The 22,196-nt window shown below is 44.9% G+C and overlaps 1 protein-coding gene across 1 annotated transcript in view; it reads left to right on the top strand.

Moving 5' to 3' along the window:
• Nucleotides 1-17,107: 17,107 nt before the first annotated feature.
• LOC144602528 (zinc-binding protein A33-like) overlaps nucleotides 17,108-22,196 on the top strand; it is a 37,908-nt gene continuing 32,819 nt past the window's right edge. Inside the window, exon 1 of the mRNA XM_078415655.1 lies at nucleotides 17,108-17,126. The gene's annotated coding sequence lies outside the window, so the exon portion shown is untranslated. The remainder of the gene's footprint in view (nucleotides 17,127-22,196) is intronic.

Raw genomic sequence — 22,196 nt, 5'->3', positions numbered from 1 at the left:
AACCTTGAGAACTCCATCTTTTAAAACTAGTGTCCTGTCTTTTTGGTACAAAATCTGGATCAAACGTGCACCATCTCAAAACCTTCACAGCATCCCTCAGATGATTTTGGGTAACGACCTTATTCCATACCTTAAGTGATAATCGAATCCATGAGTTTCCCAAATTAATTAACTTATTTGTTAACTCCTTATCTCCGATTGCAGCCTGAATCGGAAATTCCTCTGTTATAGCAATCTCAATCTCCTTCCATCTAGCACAATAGTCGGGGTTGCACCAATAAATTAATGTTCTCAGCTGAGCAGCTGCATAATAGTCTTTCAAGCACGGGAGTGCAACCCCACCTTTATTTTTGGTCAGTTGTAACCCCTGGTATCTGATTCTTGGTCTTTGTCCCTGCCAAATATACCTCGAGATATGTTTATCCCATTCTTGACATTGTTGGTCTGATATATCTAGTGGAAGTGATTGAAAGAGATACAACAGCCTCGGTAACATAACCATTTTGACCGATTCAATACGAGATCCAAAATTAAGATAAGGTATTAGGTCCCACCTCCTAATGTCTTCCCTGATCTTATTGTTCAATGGGAGGTAGTTAAGCAAGTGCAGTTTAGTCAGATCTATTGGAATGTTTATTCCCAGATATCTCATGGATTCAGCATCCCACCTCAAATTAAACTTTTCCCTTACTTTTACTGAGGGGCTATATTTGAAACTAAGTATTTGTGTTTTGATAACATTTAACTTATAGCCAGAGAAGGATCCATATTGTTCCAAAACGTAAAATAACTGTAACAAAGACTGTTCAGGGTCTGACAAATACACCAATACGTCATCGGCAAATAAAGAAATCTTTTGTTCCCCTCCTTTCATTACTATTCCTTTGATATTATTATTCTGGATAATCCACTGACTCAAAGGTTCGATAAAAACCGCAAATAAAAGGGGGCTGATTGGACATCCCTGTCTTGTTCCTCTTTCTAGCAAAAATGGTTTTGAAACTACTCCGTTAATTTTAATTCTTGCACTTGGGCTATCATAAAGAGCCTGTATTGTTTTAATAAAAGTATTGTGAAATCCAAATCTATCTAAAACTCTAAGCAAAAAAGACCAATTTACACAATCAAAAGCTTTTTCAGCATCTAACCCCACTAGGACTGCTTCTAAGTTAAATTTTGTTATGTGGTCAATTATGTGCAATGTCCTTCTAATGTTGTCTTGGGTTTGTCTCCCTCGAACAAACCCTGTCTGATCCAGGCTAATAATTTGTGGTAGCAAACACTCTAATCGTTTGGCTAGTATGTGAGTAAAAATTTTGTAATCCTGATTGAGTACGCTCACTGGCCTAAAATTACTGCATACAGATTTATCTTTTCCCTCTTTCGGAATCAATGAGATTACTGCCTCCTTCCAGGAGGGGGGTATTACGTTCTCTTTGAGAACCCAATTGAAAGTACGTTGTAATGTAGGGACCAATGAGTCCACCATTACCCAGTACCATTCTGAAGGGAACCCGTCTGGGCCCGGGGCCTTATTTGGTTTAAGATGTACTATAGCAGACCTAACTTATTTCTCTGTTATTTCAGCTACAAGGGACTTACTCTGTTCACTGGTCAATTTTGGCAAATGAATCTCATTAAAGAAATCCTCCATTTTCTCCCCACTGATTTGAGGTTGTAAATATAATCTTTTGAAATATATATCAAAACAATTTTGTATTTCCTTCAATTTATAGTGTGTAAAATTAGTTACAGGGTGTTTTATTTTATGAATTGTGTTCTCTGCCTGTTGTTTTTTTAGTTTATTGGCTAATAATTTACTGGCTTTTCCTCCCCCATCATAATATTTCTGTTTTACAAAAATCAACTTTTTTTCTATATCTTTTGTATAAATATCATTTATTTCATTCTTCTTCTTCACAAGTAGTTCACGGATTTTTTGATCATTTGTATCCTTATGGTTTTGTTCCAGTTGTTTCAGTTCCACTTGCAGCCGATCTAACTTTTCATGTCTAGCTTTCTGTATGTGAGCACTGTATCCTATTATCTTGCCCCGAAGCACCGCTTTACATGCATCCCACAGTATCAGAGGTGAAACTTCGTCATTGTCATTTAGTTCCAGATACTCTGTAATATCATTCTTAATCTGTTCTTTCATATGAGTCAGTACATATGTATTTAATCTCCATAAAGTGTCTCTTTGATACCGATCAAGAAGTAGTTTTAAATAGTTTAGGACAATGATCTGAAAGGTCCATGCTCCCCACCTCGCAGCTTACAACCCTATGAAGGTCTTTTCCAAAGGTAAGAAAATAACCAATCCGAGAATATGCCAAATGTGGATTAGAAAAATATGTGTAGTCTCGTTTTGACAAATTTAGTTCTCTCCATACATCAATTAATCCAATATCATTCATTGCCAAATTAATTTTTTAATTTATCAATTTCGGCTGAGCTATATGAACATTTGAAGAGTCCAGTTTAGGATTTAATCTAACATTAAGATCCCCCCCACAGATTAATACTCCCTGGGTTTCAGATATTATCAAATCAAACACTTGTTTAAAAAATTTCCAATCCGAGTTGGGAGGAGCGTAAATATTTAACAGAGTAACCAATGAGCCGCCTAAATTATCTCTCATGAAGATATATCTCCCCTCTGGATCTCTTTTCAAAGGTGGGGTCAAAACTTATATTGCTAGAGATTAATATTGCCACCCCCCTCCTATGACCAGCACTATATGATGAGGAGTACTGATGTTTAAAGCCCAGTCGTTTTAGTTTAGCATGCTCTGTTTCAGACAGGTGTGTTTCTTGTAGAAAGGCCACCTCGACTCTATCTCTCTTTATTTTGGTTAATATCTTGTTTCTCTTAATAGGATTGATAAGGCCATTCACATTATAAGTTACTAATTTAACTGCTTGCATTTAGTGTCCAATAAGTAGAAAAAATAAAAGTATATAAACCATACCAGCTCCAGTATCCATGCACGAAACAGCTCCCAAAAAACAACCACAGAACAAAAACACAATAATAACACTAAAGTAAATAAACGGACTTCCAACTGTGGGGTCCTGATTTTGACCCTATTAAAGCCCTGATGGTGAGAGGGCTTTGAGATGTTGCCTCTCCCCCTGACAGGTGGGAGAGGGCCGTCTTCTAACGGTGGCTCTTCCGTTCCAAAGCTGTCCATCTATCCGGCTACCCGGTTAGAAGAGTCCACCCGACATATACGTAATATCCGTGTTCATAGCCTAAACCATGCTCGTTTAATGTAACGAGTAAAAACAAGGCCTTAAAGTCTGTCCTCCGATGGGAGATGGGTCCTGAAACTCCCCAACATCAAAACTCGACTCACCCGCTTCCTTTGGTCACCTCTGCCGTTCGAACCTTTCGGTTCAGTCATTATCCCGAGTCCTGGCGTCTAAAAGCCTGTAACTTTTCCTTGAAATCCACTTTTCTGACCGTTCTCTCCCGGTTCCCCGGTCTCCCGGCACTACGCCAAGTGAGATGCTTGATCCGCTCCAGAAGGGACTCAGGGTGTTTGATGACCGACACTGGGAGTCCCCTCTTCGCCATATCCTCCGTCGCCTCCTCCGCCGATCCATATACCACTGTTCCCTCCTGGTAGAAAACTCTTAACTTGGCCGGAAATGGAGTTTGAAATCTGATTTTCTTCTCCTTCAGGATTCTTTTCGCTTCGGTGTATTCCCTCCGTTTTTTTAACACATCTGGCGCATAATCGTGATCCAGGTTAACTCTCTTCTCGAGGTATTGAAATCCTCTATTCTGCCAGGCCAGTCTAAGCAGCTCCTCTTTCATCCTGTAACTTGACAACTTGGCCACCATGGACCTCGGTCGGGCATCCCCGGGCGGCTTCGACATCAGAGCTCGGTGCGCTCTCTCTACCCGTAGTTTAAAGGCGGCCGGAAGCCCCAGTCCTTCCCTCAACAAACTTTCCACAAAATCCACCATTGACGGGGAGTTCTCCTCTGCTCCCTCTTTAACTCCATGAATTCGGATATTTTCACGTCTGGAGCAGCTCTCTATATCCGTCAATTTGGCATCTAGGTATATTTGGAGTTGCAGCAGCTCCGTCACTACGTCCTCTGCCACCTGTAGCCTGTTTTCAGCCGCGTCAATCCTCTCTTCCGCCTCCCCAATTCTGGTGTTCGTCTTAGTAATTTCTTCCCGAATTCCGTTCAGCTGCTCACTATTGTCCTTTCTAAACTCTCTCAACTCTTTCAATATGAGGCTGATGTCCGCTCTCTCTCGTTCCTTATCTGGGTGCATTTGCTTATCATCGTCCTCCCTTGCACTGCTACCTGAGGAGGCTCGGCTAGACCCTTCCCCCTCACCGTCGAAAAACTCCATCTGCGTCGACTTTTTACTCTTTCCTCTGGGCATAATCCTGACCCACAATATTTACGAAACTGCCACAAAAGTTTTGGAAATATTCGAATTGTAGTGGGTAAATATTAACTCAAAATGTCGGGAGCTCTTACCCTAATCTGCCATCTCGTGGCTCGTTCAACCGGAAGTCCCAGTCTTTCATCATAAGTCCCAGTCTTTCATCATACGTCTGTCCCGCCATCCCGGAAATTAACCTGGTGAACCTACGCTGCACTCTGGCAATAGCAATAATGTCCTTCCTCAAATTAGGAGAACAAACTTGCACACAATACTCCTCCAGGTGTGGTCTCGCCAGGGCCCTGTACAACTGCTGCAGGACCTCCTTGCTCAACTCAAATCCTCTCGCAATGAAGGCAACATCCCATTGCCTTTCTTATTGGTTGTTGGACAGTTACCGGGGCGTAGCGGGGTGAGGGGGAGGGGTCGTGGTCGGGGGCTTAGGTCGAGAGAACGAGCAGATTTGGACACCGTCCAGAGAGCAGCGCCGGTGACAATAACGCAATCTAGGAGGACGAGGAAAAGGCGGAGAACAAGGGGGCGGACAAGCTGAAGAAGGGTCCCAATCTGAAACCTCGTCTGTCCAGTTCCCCCCACAGACGCTGTCCGACTCACTGAGTTACTCCAGCACTTTGTCTTTTGTTGAAGATTCCAGCATCTGCAGTCTCTTGTGACTACAGAGACAGCAAGCTCCGATTTCCTCTTTAACTTGGGATAATAAATGCTTTTGATATTAGCGTTAATTATCCTTTCAGATCGAAAGCCGCGCTGAACTACTGCCCTATCTCATTGGTGACGCTCGGACGATCCTTGATCGGACTTGATCCAGTCTGAAGAAGGGTCTCGACCTGAAACATCACCCATTCCTTCTCTCCCGAGATGCTGCCTGACCCGCTGAGTTACTCCAGCATTTTCTGTTTACATTCGATTTAAACCAGCATCTGCAGTTTTTATTTCCTACACTTGATCGGACTTTGTTGGCTTTAACTTGGACTAAATGGTTATTCCCTTATCATGTTCATCTGCAACTGAACCAGCCTCTCACCAAATGGAAAGCGGCCCTGAACGACCATTTGCCTCTTTGGAGACCCTCGGACTATCTTTAATCGAACTTTACTGGACTTTATCTTGCACTAAACGTTATTCTCTTTATCGTTTACGTGTGCACAGTGAATTGCTCGATTGAAATCATGTGCAGTCTTTACCTAAGAACACTGAGGACGTCTGGTCTACCCCAACAGCTGCTGACGACATTCTACTGCTGCACCATAGAGAGCATCCTAACACAAGGCATCCCTGTGTGGTACCTCAGCTGCACGGCGGCAGAAAGGAAAGCTCTTCAGCGAGTAGTCCATAGTGCTCAGAGGACCACCGGAACACAGCTACCAGCCTTGGAGGGCATCTACAACATACGATGCCTCAGAAAAGCCACCAGCATCCACAAAGGCTCTTCACTCCCCTGCAACAGTCTGTTCGAACTTCTACCATCGGGCAGACGATACAAGGCCTTCTACGCCAGCACCTCCAGATTCAGGAACAGCTTCATCCCCAGGGCCAGAGCTGCTATGAACCGGCCCTGCTGAGCCAGATGGTCACATCGCACAGTGAACCGGCACAGATCTACTTGCACTTTATTCTGTTTTAAAACTGTTACAATTTGTCTCGTTGGGCGGTTGTTGTTTAAATTAATTAAATTATTTCATCGTATGAGAGACGCATTCCCAATCTCGTTGTACCCCTGTACGATGACTGCAAAGATATATTGTATTGTATTGCAAGATAATATAAGAAAAAAACTGCAGATGCTGGTACAAATCGATTTTTTCACAAAATGCTGGAGTAACTCAGCAGGTCAGGCAGCATCTCGGGAGAGAAGGAATGGGTGACGTTTCGGGTCGAGACCCTTCTTCAGACTGATGTCAGGGGGGGCGGGACAAATGAAGGATATAGGTGGAGACAGGAAGATAGAGGGAGATCTGGGAAAGGGGAGGGGAAGTGAGGGACAGACGGACTATCTAAAGTCGGAGATGTAATGTTAAAATTGTACAGGGCATTGGTGAGGCCGAATATGGAGTATGGTGTGCAGTTCTGGTCGCCAAATTATAGGAAGGATGTCGACAAAATGGAGAGGGTACAGAGGAGATTTACTAGAATGTTGCCTGGGTTTCAGCACTTAAGCTACAGAGAGAGGTTGAACAGGTTGGGTCTTTATTCTTTGGAGCGTAGAAGGTTGAGGGGGGACTTGATAGAGGTTTTTTAAATTTTAAGAGGGACGGACAGAGTTGACGTGGGTAGGCTTTTCCCTTTGAGAGTGGGGAAGATTCCAACAAGGGGACATAGCTTCAGAATTGAGGGACAAAAGTTTAGGGGTAACATGAGGGGTAACTTCTTTACTCAGAGGGTGGTGGCTGTATGGAATGGGCTTCCGGTGGAAGTGGTGGAGGCAGGCTCGATTTTATTATTTAAGAGTAAATTGGATAGGTATATGGATAAGAGGGGATTAGAGGGTTATAGTCTGAGAGCAGGTAGATGAGACTAGGTCAGAGAGAGTGGTCGGCGTGGACTGGTAAGTCCGAACGGGCCTGTTTCCTTGCTGTAGTTGTTATTATGGTTATATGGTTATAAGTCGACGTTCATACCACTGGGCTGCAAACTGCCCAGGCGAAATATGAGGTGCTGTTCGTCCAATTTCCGGTGGGCCCCACTATGGCACTGGAGGAGGCCCATGACAGAAAGGTCAGACTGGGAATGGGAGGGGGAGTTGAAGTGCTCGGCCACCGGTAGATCAGTTTTGTTAATGCGGACCAAGCGCAGGTGTTCAGCTGATGTGCTTGGTTTCGCCGATGTAAATAAGTTGACATCTAGAGCAGCTGATGCAATAGATGAGGTTGGAGGAGGTGCAGGTGAACCTTTGTCTCACCTGGAAAGACTGTTTGGGTCCTAGGATGGAGTTGAGGGGGGAGGTAAAGGGACAGGTGTTGCATCTCGTGCGGTTGCAGGGGAAAGTGCCTGGGGTTGGGATGGTTTGGGTTGGAAGGGACGAGTGGACCAGGGAGTTACGGAGGGATCGGTCTCTGCGGAACGCAGAGAGGGGAGGGGATGGGAAGATATGGCCAGTGGTGTGGTCCCATTGTAGGTGACGGAAATGTTGGTGGATGATATGTTGGATCCGCTGGCTGGTGGGGTGGAAGGTGAGAACGAGGGGGATTCTGTCCTTGTTGCGAGTGGGGGGAGGGGGAGCAAGAGCGGAGCTGCGGGATGTAGAAGAGACCCTAGTGAAAGCCTCATCGATAGTGGAGGAGGGGAAGCCCCGTTTCCTGAAGAACGAGGACATCTCTGATGCCCTAGTGTGAAACACCTCATCCCGGGCGTAGATGCGGCGTAGATGGAGGAATTGGGAGTAGGGGATAGACTTTTTGCAGGGGACCGGGTGGGAAGAAATGTAGTCCAGATAGCTGTGCGAGTCGGTGGGTATATAGTAAATGTCAGTCACTAGTCTGTCTCCTGTGATGGAGATGGTGAGGTCCAGAAACAGGAGGGAGATGTCGGAGATAGTCCAGGTATATTTAAGTGAAGGAGAGATATCGGAGGTCCTTCCTTCCCGCTGCTGTGAGACTGCACAAACAGCACTGCTCCCAACAGGCCAGTCAACAATAACAGTTAAGGAATACACAGTAAACTGATCACAATTTATACTTGTCTTTATTTTTATTTATAATGAATGTCTCCTGTTATCCACTTTGCTGCTGCAACACTGTAAATTTCCACGGTGTGGGACAATTAAATGAATTTATTTATTATCATTATTATTATTATTATTATCATCACAGGCGGCAGTCTAGGAGTTTTATGGTCATCGATTCCCGGAACAGACTTGTTTAACCTCTGAAAGAACCGAGGTGATTTAACTATATTCCAGGTGCTGGTGAAGGATTGATAGAATTTGTTCATTGCTGACACGGAGCGGAACCGGAGCAGATTCTCAGCCACTGGTTTACATCCCAGGTCTCGAAGAAAGGATAAAGTTTCTCCGTGAATTTATTCCCGGTGAAGGTGTGGAGATGGGACTTGGTGCCCGCGTCGTAAAATGAAACTGTCCCGGACTCGTAACTGAGATAAACTCCCACCCTCCCGGGGATGGGACGGGCGGGGAGACGGGATGGAGGGGAGGTGACTGCAACAAACACGTCACCCCGCCGCCTGATGCTCCAGACTCCAGTCTCCGGGGTCAGTATGACCCGTCCCTTCCTCTCCACAGACTCTGCGGCGACTCCCAGAAACCAGCGCCGAATCCCCGCCACCTCCCAGTAATGTCTCCCCGATGTGAATCCCTCCGATCCCAGCACACACTCACTGCCTGTAAACCTCTTCCCGGTGTCAGGGAGACTCCTCCGGGTCCCGGTCCATCTCACCCTCTTCCGATCCTCAGACACCTCGAGCTGCGCATGCGCTGTTTCCACATCCAGGGTGACGGAGACTGGGGGGAGAAGCAGAGAATCAGAGAGTCCCCGGGGGTCGGGGGGAGACTCGGGCAGCGCGGCCCCGGGACCGGGGGACAGGCGGGCGGACAACTGAAACCCTGCCCGGAGTTTTCTTTCCCCTCCCCCTACCACGTAAGATGGACAACAGAAATCCTTCCCGGGTATTTCCTTCCGAGGTTGAGGCGAGAGTTGTGGTATGTCGTGGGCAAGCAGATGCAATTGTGAGAGAGGAGGTCGGAGAAATGGTGGGCGGATGGGTGTGCGGGCGTGATATTGAGTGAAATGGGGGGCTTGATTGGCGGGACAGTTGAGGAGTTAAATGTCTACTGGAGGTAATTAAAAATGAGGTCGTTATATTTTGGTGATACAGGGGGAAAGATGTGACTGTGCTGGAGAGATTGCAAAGGAGATTCACCGGGAAGTTGCCTCCATTGGTTGCCTCCATGCTGATATGTCGTGGGCAAGCAGATGGAATTGGGAGAGAGGAGATAGGAGAAATGGTGGGTGGATGGGTGTGCAGGCATGATATTGAGTGCTTTTGCTTATGGTGGTGAAAATGGGGGCTAGATTGGTGGGACAGTTGAGGAGTTAAATGTTTACTGGAGGTAATTAAAAATGAGGAAAGATGTGACTGTGCTTGAGAGAGTGCAAAGGAGATTCACCGGGATGTTGCCTCCATTGGAGGACTTGAATAATGCTGATTTGGAGAACTGGGAAAACTTTACAAGTTTACGAGAGACAGAGAGGGGGTAGTTAGTCAGATTCAGTTCCCCATCTTAATGGTATCAAAAACAAGGTTATTGGTTTATAGTGAGAGGATGGAGTTTTAAAGAAGACTAGACCAAGTGGACCCATTGGGCCCAAACCTCTACTGCATTGGTGCAGCACCCTCTCCTCCCCCTCCCCTCCCCTCCAACCCCCATCCAACCCCCCTCCAACCCTCCATCCCCGCACCCCACTCCCTCCACCCACTCTCCCCTCTCCCCGCTTCCCCTCCCCCCTACTCCATCCCCCTCAACCCCCCTTATCCTCCCTGCTCCCCCTCGCTCCCTCCCTAGGACATAGATTTAAACTTTAAAATGTGAATAACAAAAAATATAACACTAATTTCAATGAAACTCCTTCCATTAGCACCAAAGGGACGATGGTGAGTAAGGTGGCGCTATCGTGTACCGTTTTGGCTGTATTTCAGTAACAAAACAAACAAACAAGCAACAGTTTTAGTATGTAGATGTGAGGGATAAATCTCTTGCACAGAGACTAGTTGATACCTGGAACATGCTCCCGTTGTAGGAGGTGGCACCTATTGTCTATACAATTCCACTCTGCGAAAAGAGTTCTGACTGTCAACCCTGTCTATGCCTCTCATAATTTAAAATAATTCTATCAGTTTCCCCTCAGCCTTTGACACTGAGGCTTTGAAACAAGCAAATGTATCCGACCTCTCCTAATAGCTAATGCCCTCTAATCCAGGCAGAATTCTGGTAAACCTCTTCTGCACATTTCCCAAGGCATCCACATTCATCCTGCAAAGGGACGACCAGAACTGCACAAAATACTCCAAATTATGCCTAAGTCCTGCAAAGCTTAAACATAATTTCCTGACTCTTAGTGTATGTTACTACAGAGTCTGTGGGTTACTCAGGTAAATATATTCACTGTGCCTAAAGATTATCAAATCCAGTTTACAGTGGGAACGTAAATTGAGGAGGTTGTGCCCACAAACGGGAGTTTTTTCTTGTGAATGTGTTTAAGGGTCTGTGCGGCTCAAGGGTCCAACAGGGGGCAGACATGAGTCAAACAGAGTCAACGATAGTCACTCACAGGTTAGGCAGGGCCTATGGCACAGATCTCCACAGGACGCCCTCGTATCCTCATGACAATACAGCTCGTTCGTTGTTCATTATAATTTAATTCTATTACTTCCAATTTCCTGACTACCCTGGTAGAATTCAAACTCATAGATCAGCATGTTTTTGCAGTGTGGGTGGGTCGGGATGCATTGGTTCATCCAACAGCCTGGGTACTTGTTGTATCTGCCTAACCTGTGATCTAGAAGTGGGTGACTCCATTGTCCGAGGTATGGACAGTAGATTCTGTGGCGGCAGGCGGGACTCGAGGATGGTCTGTTGCCTCCCTGGTGCCAGGGTTCAAGACATCACGGAACGGCTTCAGAACATCCTAGCGAGGAAAGGCGATCAACCGGACGTAGTTGTGCACGTGGGCACGAACAACGTGGGGAGGAAGAGGAGGGAGATACTCCAACGTGAGTTTAGAGAGTTAGGAAGAAGACTGAGAAGTAGGACGTCGAAGGTGGTTGTCTCTGGACTGCTACTTGTACCTCGTGCTGGTGAGGGCAGGAACAGATAGATCGGGGAAATGAATGTATGGCTGAGGGGCTGGTGCAGGGAGCAGGGATTTAGATTTCTAGACCACTGGGATCTCTTCTGGGGTAGGGGTGACCTGTACAAAAGGGACGGGTTACACCTTAACAGCAGGGGGACCAACATTCTGGCAGGCAGGTTTGCTAGTGCTACAAGTGTGACTTTCAACTAAGTAGTGGGGGGAGGGGTTGACGAACTGGGAATATGAAGATGGAGTTAAAGGGGAAGCGAATAGAGGAGACATTGCAAAGGACACTCGAATGAATGGGAAGGGAAGTTCGAGAAGGGATAAGAGAGTAAGGTCAGGGCCAATTGTGAGTGAGAGGGGAGGTGAATACCAAAATTAAAGTGTTGTATTTAAATGCACGAAGTATAAAAAATAAAGTGGATGAGCTTGAGGCGCAGTTAGACATTGGCAAGTATGATGTTGTGGGAATCACTGAGACAAGGCTACAAGAGGGCCAGGGCTGGGAACTGAATATTCAGGGGTACGCAACATATAGAAAAGACAGACAGGTGGGCAGAGGGGGTGGGGTCGCTCTGTTGGTGAGGAATGATATTCACTCCCTTGCAAGAGGTGACATAAAATCAGGAGATGTAGAATCAGTATGGATAGAAATGAGGAATTGTAAGGGTAAAAAGACCCTAATGGGAGTTATCTACAGGCTCCCAAACAGTAGCCCCGACTTAGGGTGCAAGTTGAATCAGTAGCTAAAATTGGCATGTCGCAAATGTAATGCTACAGTGGTTATGGGAGATTTCAACATGCAGGTAGACTGGGAAAATCAGGTTGGTAATGGACCCCAGGAAAGAGAGTTTGTGGAGTGTCTCCGAGATGGATTCTTAGAACAGCTTGTACTGGAGCCTACTAGGGAGAAGGCAATTCTGGATTTAGTGTTGTGTAATGAACCTGATCTGATAAGGGGACTCGAGGTAAAAGAGCCATTAGGAGGCAGTGATCACAATATGATAGGTTTTCCTCCACAAATTGAGAGGGAGAAGGGAAAATCGGAAGTGTGAGTATTACAGTATAGCAAAAGGGATTACAGAGGCATGAGGCAGGAGCTGGCCAGAATTGACTGGAAGGAGGATCTAGCAGGGAAGATGGTGGAACAGCAATGGCAGGTATTCCTGGGAATAATGCAGAAGTTGCAGGATCAATTTATCCCAAAGAGGAGGTAAGATTCTAAGGGGAGTAAGAGGCACCGGTGGCTGACAAGGGAAGTCAAGGACAGCATAAAAATAAAAGAGAAGAAGTACAACCATGCAAAGAAGAGTGGGAAGCCAGAGGATTGGGACTCTTTTAAAGAGCAACAGAAGATGACTAAGAAGGCAATACGGGGAGAAAAGATGAGGTATGAGGGTAAACTAGCCAATAATATAAAGGAGGATAGTAAAAGCTTATTTATGTATGTAAAGAGGAAAAAAATAGTCAAGGCAAATGTGGGTCCCTTGAAGACAGAAGCGGGGGAATTTATTATGGGGAACAAGGAAATGGCAGACGAGTTGACCCGGTACTTTGGATCTGTCTTCACTAAGGAAGATACAAGCAATCTCCCAGATGTTCTAGTGGCCAGAGATCCTAGGGTGATGGAGGAACTGAAGGAAATCCACATAAGGCAGGAAATGGTGTTGGGTAGACTGATGGGACTGAAGGCTGATAAATCCCCAGGGCCTGATGATCTGCATCCCAGAGTACTTAAGGAGGTGGCGCTAGAAATTGTAGATGCATTGGTGATCATTTTCCAATGTTCTATGGATTCAGCATTAGTTCCTGTGGATTGGAGGGTAGCTAATGTTGTCCAAATTTTAAGAAAGGAGGGAGAGAGAAAACAGATAATTATAGACCAGTTCGTCTTACATCAGTAGATGCTGGAGCAAATTATAAAATACAAAATTGGATAGCAGTAACAGGATCGTTCTGAGTCACCATGAATTTACGAAGGGGAAATCATGCTTGACTAATCTTCTGGAATTCTTTGAGGATGTAACTAGGAAAATTGACTGGGGAGAGCTGGTGGATGTGGTGTACCTTGACCTTCAGAAAGCCTTTGACAACGTTCCACATAGGAGATTAGTGGGCAAAATTAGAGCACATGGTATTGGAGGTCGGGTACTGACATGGATAGAAAATTGGTTGACAGAAAGAAAGCAAAGAGTGGGGATAAATGGGTCCATTTCAGAATGGCAGGCAGTAACTAGTGGGGTACCGCAAGGCTCGGTGCTGGGACCGCATCTAATTACAATATACATTAATGACTTGGATGAAGGGATTAAAAGTACTATTAGCAAATTTCCAGATGATAAAAAACTGGGTGGTAGTGTGAACTGTGAGGAACATGCTATGAGGTTGCAGGGTGACTTGGACAGGTTGTGTGAATGGGCGGATGCATGGCAGATGCAGTTTAATGTGGATAAGTGTGAGGATAGGAAGGCACAGTTTTATCTGAATCGTGTCATGTTCGAAAAAGGGAACGTACAACGAGATCTGGGTGTCCTAGTGCATCATTCACTGAAAGGAAGCATGCAGGTACAGCAGGCAGTGAAGAAAGCCAATTGAATGTTGGCCTTCATAACAAGGGGAGATGAGTATAGGAGAAAAGAGGACCTTCTGCAGTTGTACATGGCCCTAGTGAGACCGCACCTGGAGTACTGTGTGCAGTTTTGGTCTCCAAATTTGAGGAAGGATATTCTTGCCATTGAGGGCGTGCAGCGTAGGTTTACTAGGTTAATTCCCGTAATGGCGGGACTGTCATATGTTGAAAGACTGGAGCGACTAGGCTTGTATACACTGGAATTTAGAAGGACGAGAGGGGATCGTATCGAAACGTATAAGATTATTAAGGGGTTGGACACGTTAGAGGCAGGAAACATGTTCCCAATGTTGGGGGAGTCCAGAACAAGGGGCCACAGTTTAAGAATAAGGGGTAGGCCATTTAGAACTGAGATGAGGAAAAACCTTTTCAGTCAGAGAGTTGTGAATCTGTGGGATTCTCTGCCTCAGAAGGCAGTGGAGGCCAATTCTCTGAATGGATTCAAGAGTGAGCTAGATAGAGCTCTTAACGATAGCGGAGTCAGGGGAGAAGGCAGGGACGGGGTACTTGATGGGGTAATTGAATGGCGGTGCTCGCTCGAAGGGCCGAATGGCCTCCTCCTGCGCCTATTGTCTATTGTCTATCTTGCTCCTGTGTTGCATTTGTTCCAGGACCTAACATCTCCAGCTGACCATGTGTGCGTGAGGCTTCTCAGTCAGTGGGTTGGTGCAGGAATGAAACTCCAATTACCATTCAGTGCTTTATCCTGGCCAATCTTTGCATCACATGAAAACATCAATGTTTCCCACAAACCAAGTGAAATAAGTCCATATGTTTTACCTTGTTTAAAGGAGTCAAACGTTTCTATCAACTCTGCCTTCAACAAAAAGAGGTGGTTGAATTTTTCAGCCGTTATGGCACCATCTGTCACTGACAATGATTTCACCTCATCACTAATCCTGCAAATATTAAATAGCTGATTACAAATTGTGCATTGATGTTTATGAGGAAATATGTTACATGCAGAGTTTCAGTGAAGAACATGCCCTACCTTCGCTTGCAAACAGCTTCCTCCTGAAATAAATAAAACACAAGACTGAATTGACCGAGAAGGAACTACTGAGAGCACGAATTTCACCCAGATTATTACGAAGTGTTAAAAATTCCCATTTCTCCACTCTCACCTCCACTGACACACAGAGAAGAATAATGATATTGCAGACATAGAACCGATGGAGGAAGTATAAAAATTATTCTAAAAATTACACGATGCTGATAGGATAGTCTGGACAGGGTGTGCGTTTCAGCCGAATAAGGGGTTGACCATTTAGAACGGAGATGAGGAGAAACATTTTCAGCCAGAGAGTTGTGAATCTGTGGAATTCTCTGCCTCAGAAGGCAGTGGAGGCCATTTCTCTGGATGCTTTCAAGAGAGAGCAAGATAGAGCTCTTAAGGATAGCGGAGTCAGGGGGTATGGGGAGAAGGCAGGAACGGGGTACTGATTGAGAATGATCAGCCATGATCACATTGAATGGAGTTGCTGGCTCGAAGGGCTGAATCGTCTACTTCTGCACTTGTTGTCTCTTGTCTATTGAATATGATGTTAGTGATATGTAGGAAGGAACTGCGGATGCATAGACAATAGACAACATAGTTGAATTTGTTTCAAATATATTAGACGCCATTTTGTGATAGTGCACATTAATAGAAGCAAATTTAAATAGACTTCCTTACCTCTAGAAATTTCACGCTGTCTTTTTGTTCCAACCTTTCCTGTAAACGCAGGAGTTCCTCCTGAATAGAATTTAAATTCTCTTGAATCGAACGAAGATTTTTCTCCATTGGATTTAGAATCCGCTCCTCATCTTCGCGGATATCTTTGAGGAAGTACTTTTCTTTCTCCGTGATAATCTGGTGCAGTTCAGCAAACTGGGATGTGACATGGGACTGAAGGCTGTGTGACTCTTCCTGTCAAATGAATGCTGAAGATTAACATAATATATTTCTGTATTGTGTTTGTTTACAGAATAAGTGACCATATAGCCCATCAGCGTCCGGTTCTCGGAATTATCTAATCAATCAAATTCTCTCACATTTTCCTGAAACAAAGTTTAATTCTCCTTTAATTCTCCTTCCCATTCCTACACTGACCTTTCCGTCCTAGGTCTCCTCCATTGTCAGAGGGAGGCTAATTGCAAAATTGGAGAAACAGCATCTCATATTTCGCTTGGGCAGCTTTCAGCCCAGTAATATTGACTTCTCTCACTTCATGTAGCCCCGGCATTCCCTCTCTCTCTATCCCCCCCCCACCCAAGTCGCACTAACTTCTCGCTTTCACCCCATAAACAGCTAACAATGGCCTGTATCCTTTATCGTCGTTACTTGTTGGAATATCTTTTATTCATTGTTCTTTATTACTACTTTATGTCCCTCGTTCCCCTTATCTCTAACCAGTCTAACCAGTTCTGGGAGAGGTGGGACCTGTACAAACAGGACGGTCTGCACCTGAGCTGGAATGGAACCAATGTCCTTGGGGGAGTGTTTGCTAGTGCTGTCAGGGAGGATTTAAACTAATATGGCAGGGGGATGGGAACAAGAGCAGAGAGACAGAGGGGTATAAAATGAGGGTAGAAACAATAGGTAACAAGGTGAAAAGTAAAAGTGGAAGGCAGACAAATCCAGGGCAAAAATCAAAGAGGACCACTCTGCAACATAATTATATAAGGGGCAAGAGTGTTATAAAAGCAAGCCTGAAGGCTTTGTGTCTCAATGCAAGGAGTATACGTAATAAGGTGGATGAATTAAATGTGGAGATAGTTGTTAATGATTATGATGCAGTTGGGATTACGGAGACATGGCTCCAGGTTGACCAAGGCTGGGAGCTCAACATCCAGGGATATTCTATATTCAGGCGGGATAGACAGAAAGGAAAATGAGGTGGGGTAGCGTTGCTGGTTAGAGAGGAGATTAACGCAGTGGAAAGGAAGGACATTAGCTCGGAGGATGTGGAATGGATATGGGTAGAGCTGCGAAACACTAAGGGGCAGAAAACGCTAGTGGGAGTTGTGTACAGGCCACCTAACAGCAGTAGTGAGGTTGGGGATGGCATCAAACAGGAAATTAGGAATGCGTGCACTAAAGGTGCAACAGTTATAATGGGTGACTTCAATCTACATATAGATTGGGTGAACCAAATTGGCAGGGGTGCTGAGGAAGAGGATTTCTTGGAATGTTTGCGAGATGGTTTTCTAAACCAACATGTCGAGGAACCAACGAGAGAGCAGGCCATTCTAGACTGGGTATTGAGTAATGAGGGTTAGTTAGCAGTCTTGTTGTGCAAGGCCCCTTGGGCAAAAGTGACCATAATATGGTGAAGTTCTTCATTAGGATGGAGAGTGACAAAGTCAATTCAGAAACAAGTGTTCTGAACTTAAAGAAAGGTAACTTTGAGGGTATGAGGCGTGAATTGTCCAAGATAGACTGGCAATTTATACTTAAAGGGTTGACGGTGGACATGCAATGGAAGGCATTTAAAGATTGCATGGATGAACTACAACAATTGTTCATCCTTGTTTGGCAAAAGAACAAACCAGGAATGGTAGTGCATCCATGGCTAACAAGGGAAATCAAGGACAGTATTAAAACAAAAGATGAAGCATAGAAATTAGCCAGAAAAAGTATCATACCAGAGGACTGGGAGAAATTCGGAGTCCAGCAGAGGAGGGCTTAATTAGGAAAGGGAGAATAAATTTTGAGAGAAAACTGGCAGGGAACATAAAAACTGACTGCAAAAGCTTTTATAGATATGTGAAGAGAAAAAGACTAGTTAAGACAAATGTAGGTCCCTTGCAGTCGGAAACAGGTGAATTGATCATAGGGAACAAGGAGATGGCAGACCAATTGAACAACTACTTTGGTTCTGTCTTCACTAGGGAAGACATAAACAATCTGCCGGAAATAGCAGGGGACCGGGGGTCTAACGAGATGGAGGAACTGAGGGTAATCCAGGTTAGTCGGGAAGTGGTGTTAGGTAAATTAAATGGATTAAAGGTCGATAAATCCCCAGGGCCAGATAAGCTGCATCCCAGAGTGTTTAAGGAAGTAGCCTCAGAAATAGTGGATGCATTAGTGATAATTTTTCAAAACTCTTTAGATTCTGGAGTAGTTCCTGAGGATTGGAGGGTAGCTAATGTAACCCCACTTTTTAAAAAGGGAGGGAGAGAGAAAACGGGGAATTATAGATCAGTTAGCCTAACATCGGTAGTGGGGAAAATGCTAGAGTCAGTTATTAAAGATGTGATAGCATCACATTTGGAAAGTGGTGAAATCATCAGACAAAGTCAGCATGGATTTATGAAAGGCAAATCATGCCTGACGAATCTTATAGAATTTTTTGAGGATGTAACTAGTAGAGTGGATAAGGGAGAACCAGTCGATGTGTTATATCTGGACTTTCAGAAGGCCTTCGACAAGGTCCCACATAGGAGATTGGGGTACAAACTTAAAGCACACGGTATTGGGGGTTCAGTGTTGAGGTGGATAGAGAATTGGTTGGCGGACAGGAAGCAAAGAGTAGGAATAAACGGGTCCTTTTCGGAATGGCAGGCAGTGACTAGTGGGGTACCGCAAGGCTCAGTGCTGGGACCCCAGTTATTTACAATATATATTAATGATTTGGACGAGGGAATTGAATGCAACATCTCTAAGTTTGCGGATGACACGAAGCTGGGTGGCAGTATTAGCTGCGAGGAGGATGCTAGGAGGCTGCAGAGTGACTTGGATAGATTAGGTTATCCACTTAGAAGAGGTTATCCACTTTGGCGGCAAGAATAGGAAAGCAGAGTATTACCTGAATGGTGGCCAATTAGGAAAAGGGGAGATGCAATGTGACCTGGGTGTCATGGTGCACCAGTCATTGAAAGCAAGCGTGCGGGTGCAGCAGGCAGTGAAGAAAGCGAATGGTATGTTAGCATTCATAGCAAGAGGATTTGAGTATAGGAGCAGGGAGGTTCTGCTGCAGTTGTACAGGGACTTGGTGAGACCGCACCTGGAGTATTGTGTACAGTTTTGGTCTCCTAATCTGAGGAAAGACATTCTAGCCTGAGAGGGAGTACAGAGGTTCACCAGATTGATCCCTGGGATGGCAGGACTTTCATATGAAGAAAGACTGGATAGACTAGGCCTATACTCGCTGGAATTTAGAAGACTGAGGGGGGATCTTATTGAAACATATAAAATTCTTAAGGGGTTGGAGAGGCTAGATGCGGGAAGATTGTTCCCGATGTTGGGGAAGTCCAGAACCAGGGGTCACAGCTTAAGGATAAGGGGGAAGTCTTTTAGGACCGAGATGAGAAAACATTTCTTCACACAGAGAGTGGTGAGTCTGTGGAATTCTCTGCCACCGAAGGTAGTTGAGGCCAGTTCATTGTCTATATTTAAGAGGGAGTTAGATGTGGCCCTTATGGCTAAAGGGATCAGGGGGTATGGAGAGAAGGCAGGTACAGGTTACTGAGCTGGATGATCAGCCATGATCATATTGAATGGCAGTGCAGGCTCGAAGGGCCGAATGGCCTATTCCTGCACCTATTTTCTATGTTTCTAAGGGTCTCGTCCCGAAACATCACCCATTCATTCTCTCCAGAGATGCTGCCAGTCCCGCTGAGTTACTCCAGCTTTTTGTGCCTATCTTCGGTTTAAACCAGCATCTGCAGTTCCTTCCTACGCACCTCATTTCAGCAGTCAATTGATCCAGCATGTCCACTACACATTAAAATGAGCAACGCTGCATACAAATTCCAGATAGAAAGGCCTCACGTCAATGCACGCCCCAATCTGGCATAACCACACTTTCCCCCCCATCATTTACAGACACAGCGTTCAGAGAATGGAGCTGTTACAATAAAAGATCTTTACATAAATAGACACTTTGCATCATTTGATCAGCTACAATCCAAGTTCTCATTGCCCAAAACTCAATTCTTCAGGTACTTACAGCTGAGAAATTATGTTCGACAAAACAATTCGATTTTTGAGTCCCTGCCCGAAGACAATTCATTGTCCAAAGTTTTGCTGGGTCCCCCGGAAGCAAAGAACCTAATCTCATCTTTTGTAGGTATCTTTTCAAACAAACTAGATAAATCTACTTTAAAAATAAAACAAACCTGGGAAGAAGACCTTAACATTGAAATTGATGAGGATGTCTGGAAGGTAGTACTGAAAAGTATAAAATCCTGTTCTATTAATTCTAGGCAGACGAGTTAAACCGTTACTTTGGATCTGTCTTCTCTGAGGAAGATACACACAATCTCCCAAAAGAACCTAGGGTGATGGAGGAACTGAAGGAAATCCACATTAGGCAGGAAATGGTTTTGGGTAGACTGATGGGACTGAAGGCTGATAAATCCCCAGGGCCTGATGGTCTGCATCCCAGAGTACTTAAGGAGGTGGCTCTAGAAATCGTAGACGCATTGGTGATCATTTTCCAATGTTCTATAGATTCAGGATCAGTTCCTGTGGATTGGAGGATAGCAAATGTTATCCCACTTTTTAAGAAAGGAGGGAGAGAGAAAATGGGTAATTATAGACCAGTTAGTCTGACATCAGTGGAGGGGAAGATGCTGGAGTCAATTATAAAAGACAAAATTGCTGAGCATTTGGATAGCAGTAACAGGATCATTCTGAGTCAGCATGGATTTACGAAGGGGAAATCATGCTTGACTAATCTTCTGGAATTCTTTGAGGATGTAACTAGGAAAATGTACAGGGGAGAGTCGGTGGATGTGGTGTACCTCGACTTTCAGAAAGCCTTCGACAAGGTCCCACATAGGAGATTAGTGGGCAAAATTAGAGCACATGGTATTGGGGGTAGGGTACTGACATGGATAGAAATTTGATTGACAGACAGAAAGCAAAGAGTGGGGATAAATGGGTCCCTTTCGGAATGGCAGGCAGTGACCAGTGGGGTACCGCAAGGTTCGGTGCTGGGACCCCAGCTATTTACGATATATATTAATGACTTAGATGAAGGGATTAAAAATACCATTAGCAAATTTGCAGATGATACAAAGCTGGGTGGTAGTGTGAACTGTGAGGAAGATCCTATGAGGTTGCATGGTGACTTGGACAGGTTGTGTGAGTGGACGGCTGCATGGCAGATGCAGTTTAATGTGGATAAGTGTGAGGTTATTCACTTTGGAGGTAAGAATAGAAAGACAGATTATTATCTGAATGGTGTCAAGTTAGGAAGAGGGGATGTTCAACGAGATCTGGGTGTCCTAGTGCATCAGTCACTGAAAGGAAGCATGCAGGTACAGCAGGCAGTGAAGAAAGCTAATGGAATGTTGGCCTTCATAACAAGAGGAGTTGAGTGCAGGAGCAAAGAGGTCCTTCTGCAGTTGTACCGGGCCCTGGTGAGACCGCACCTGGAGTACTGTGTGCAATTTTGGTCTCCAAATTTGAGGAAGACGATTCTTGCTATTGAGGGCGTGCAGCGTAGGTTCACTAGGTTAATTCCCGGAATGGCGGGACTGTCGTATGTTGAAAGGCTGGAGCAATTAGGCTTGTATACACTGGAATTTAGAAGGATGAGGGGGGATCTTATTGAAACATATAAGATAATTAGGTGATTGGACACATTAGAGGCAGGAAACATGTTCCCAATGTTGGGGGAGTCCAGAACAAGGGGCCACAGTTTAAGAATAAGGGGTAGGCCATTTAGAACGGAAATGAGGAAGAACTTTTTCAGTCAGAGAGTGGTGAAGGTGTGGAATTCTCTGCCTCAGAAGGCAGTGGAGGCCAGTTTGTTGGATGCTTTCAAGAGAGAGCTGGACAGAGCTCTTAAGGATAGCGTAGTGAGGGGGTATGGGGAGAAGGCAGGAACGGGGTACTGATTGAGAGTGATCAGCCATGATCGCATTGAATGGCGGTGCTGGCTCGAAGGGCTGAATGGCCTACTCCTGCACCTATTGTCTATAGGCTACAACTGATTCAATTCAAGGTTATACACAGATTACACTACTCTCAGGTTCAGCTGCATAAAATCTTTCCTGATCTCTCACCTTTGTGTAATAGATGCAAGACCGCTGAGGGTACATTCGCTCACCACTTTTGGACTTGTCCAAAACTTCACAACTTTTTGTGTCTTTTATTTCAATGGTACTCTACTGTTTTAAACGTCACTATAACTCCAGACCCTGAAACTGCTCTATTCGGGTATTCCACAACGCTTGAGAAGCTAGACCATAATGCTCGCACAATCTTGGTTTATGGTATGGTAATTGCCAACAGATGTATTTTGAAACTATGGAAATCACTCTGCTCCTCAGTTTGAGACTTGGTTAAGAGAATTAATGGGCATCTTACACGTAGAGAGGTTGAGATATGAAT

The sequence above is a fragment of the Rhinoraja longicauda genome, chromosome 19 (genome assembly GCF_053455715.1).
Source record: "Rhinoraja longicauda isolate Sanriku21f chromosome 19, sRhiLon1.1, whole genome shotgun sequence".
Lineage (NCBI taxonomy): Eukaryota > Metazoa > Chordata > Chondrichthyes > Rajiformes > Arhynchobatidae > Rhinoraja > Rhinoraja longicauda.
The sequence above is the reverse complement of the archived record's forward strand: the minus strand, read 5'-3'. Positions and strand labels throughout refer to the sequence as shown.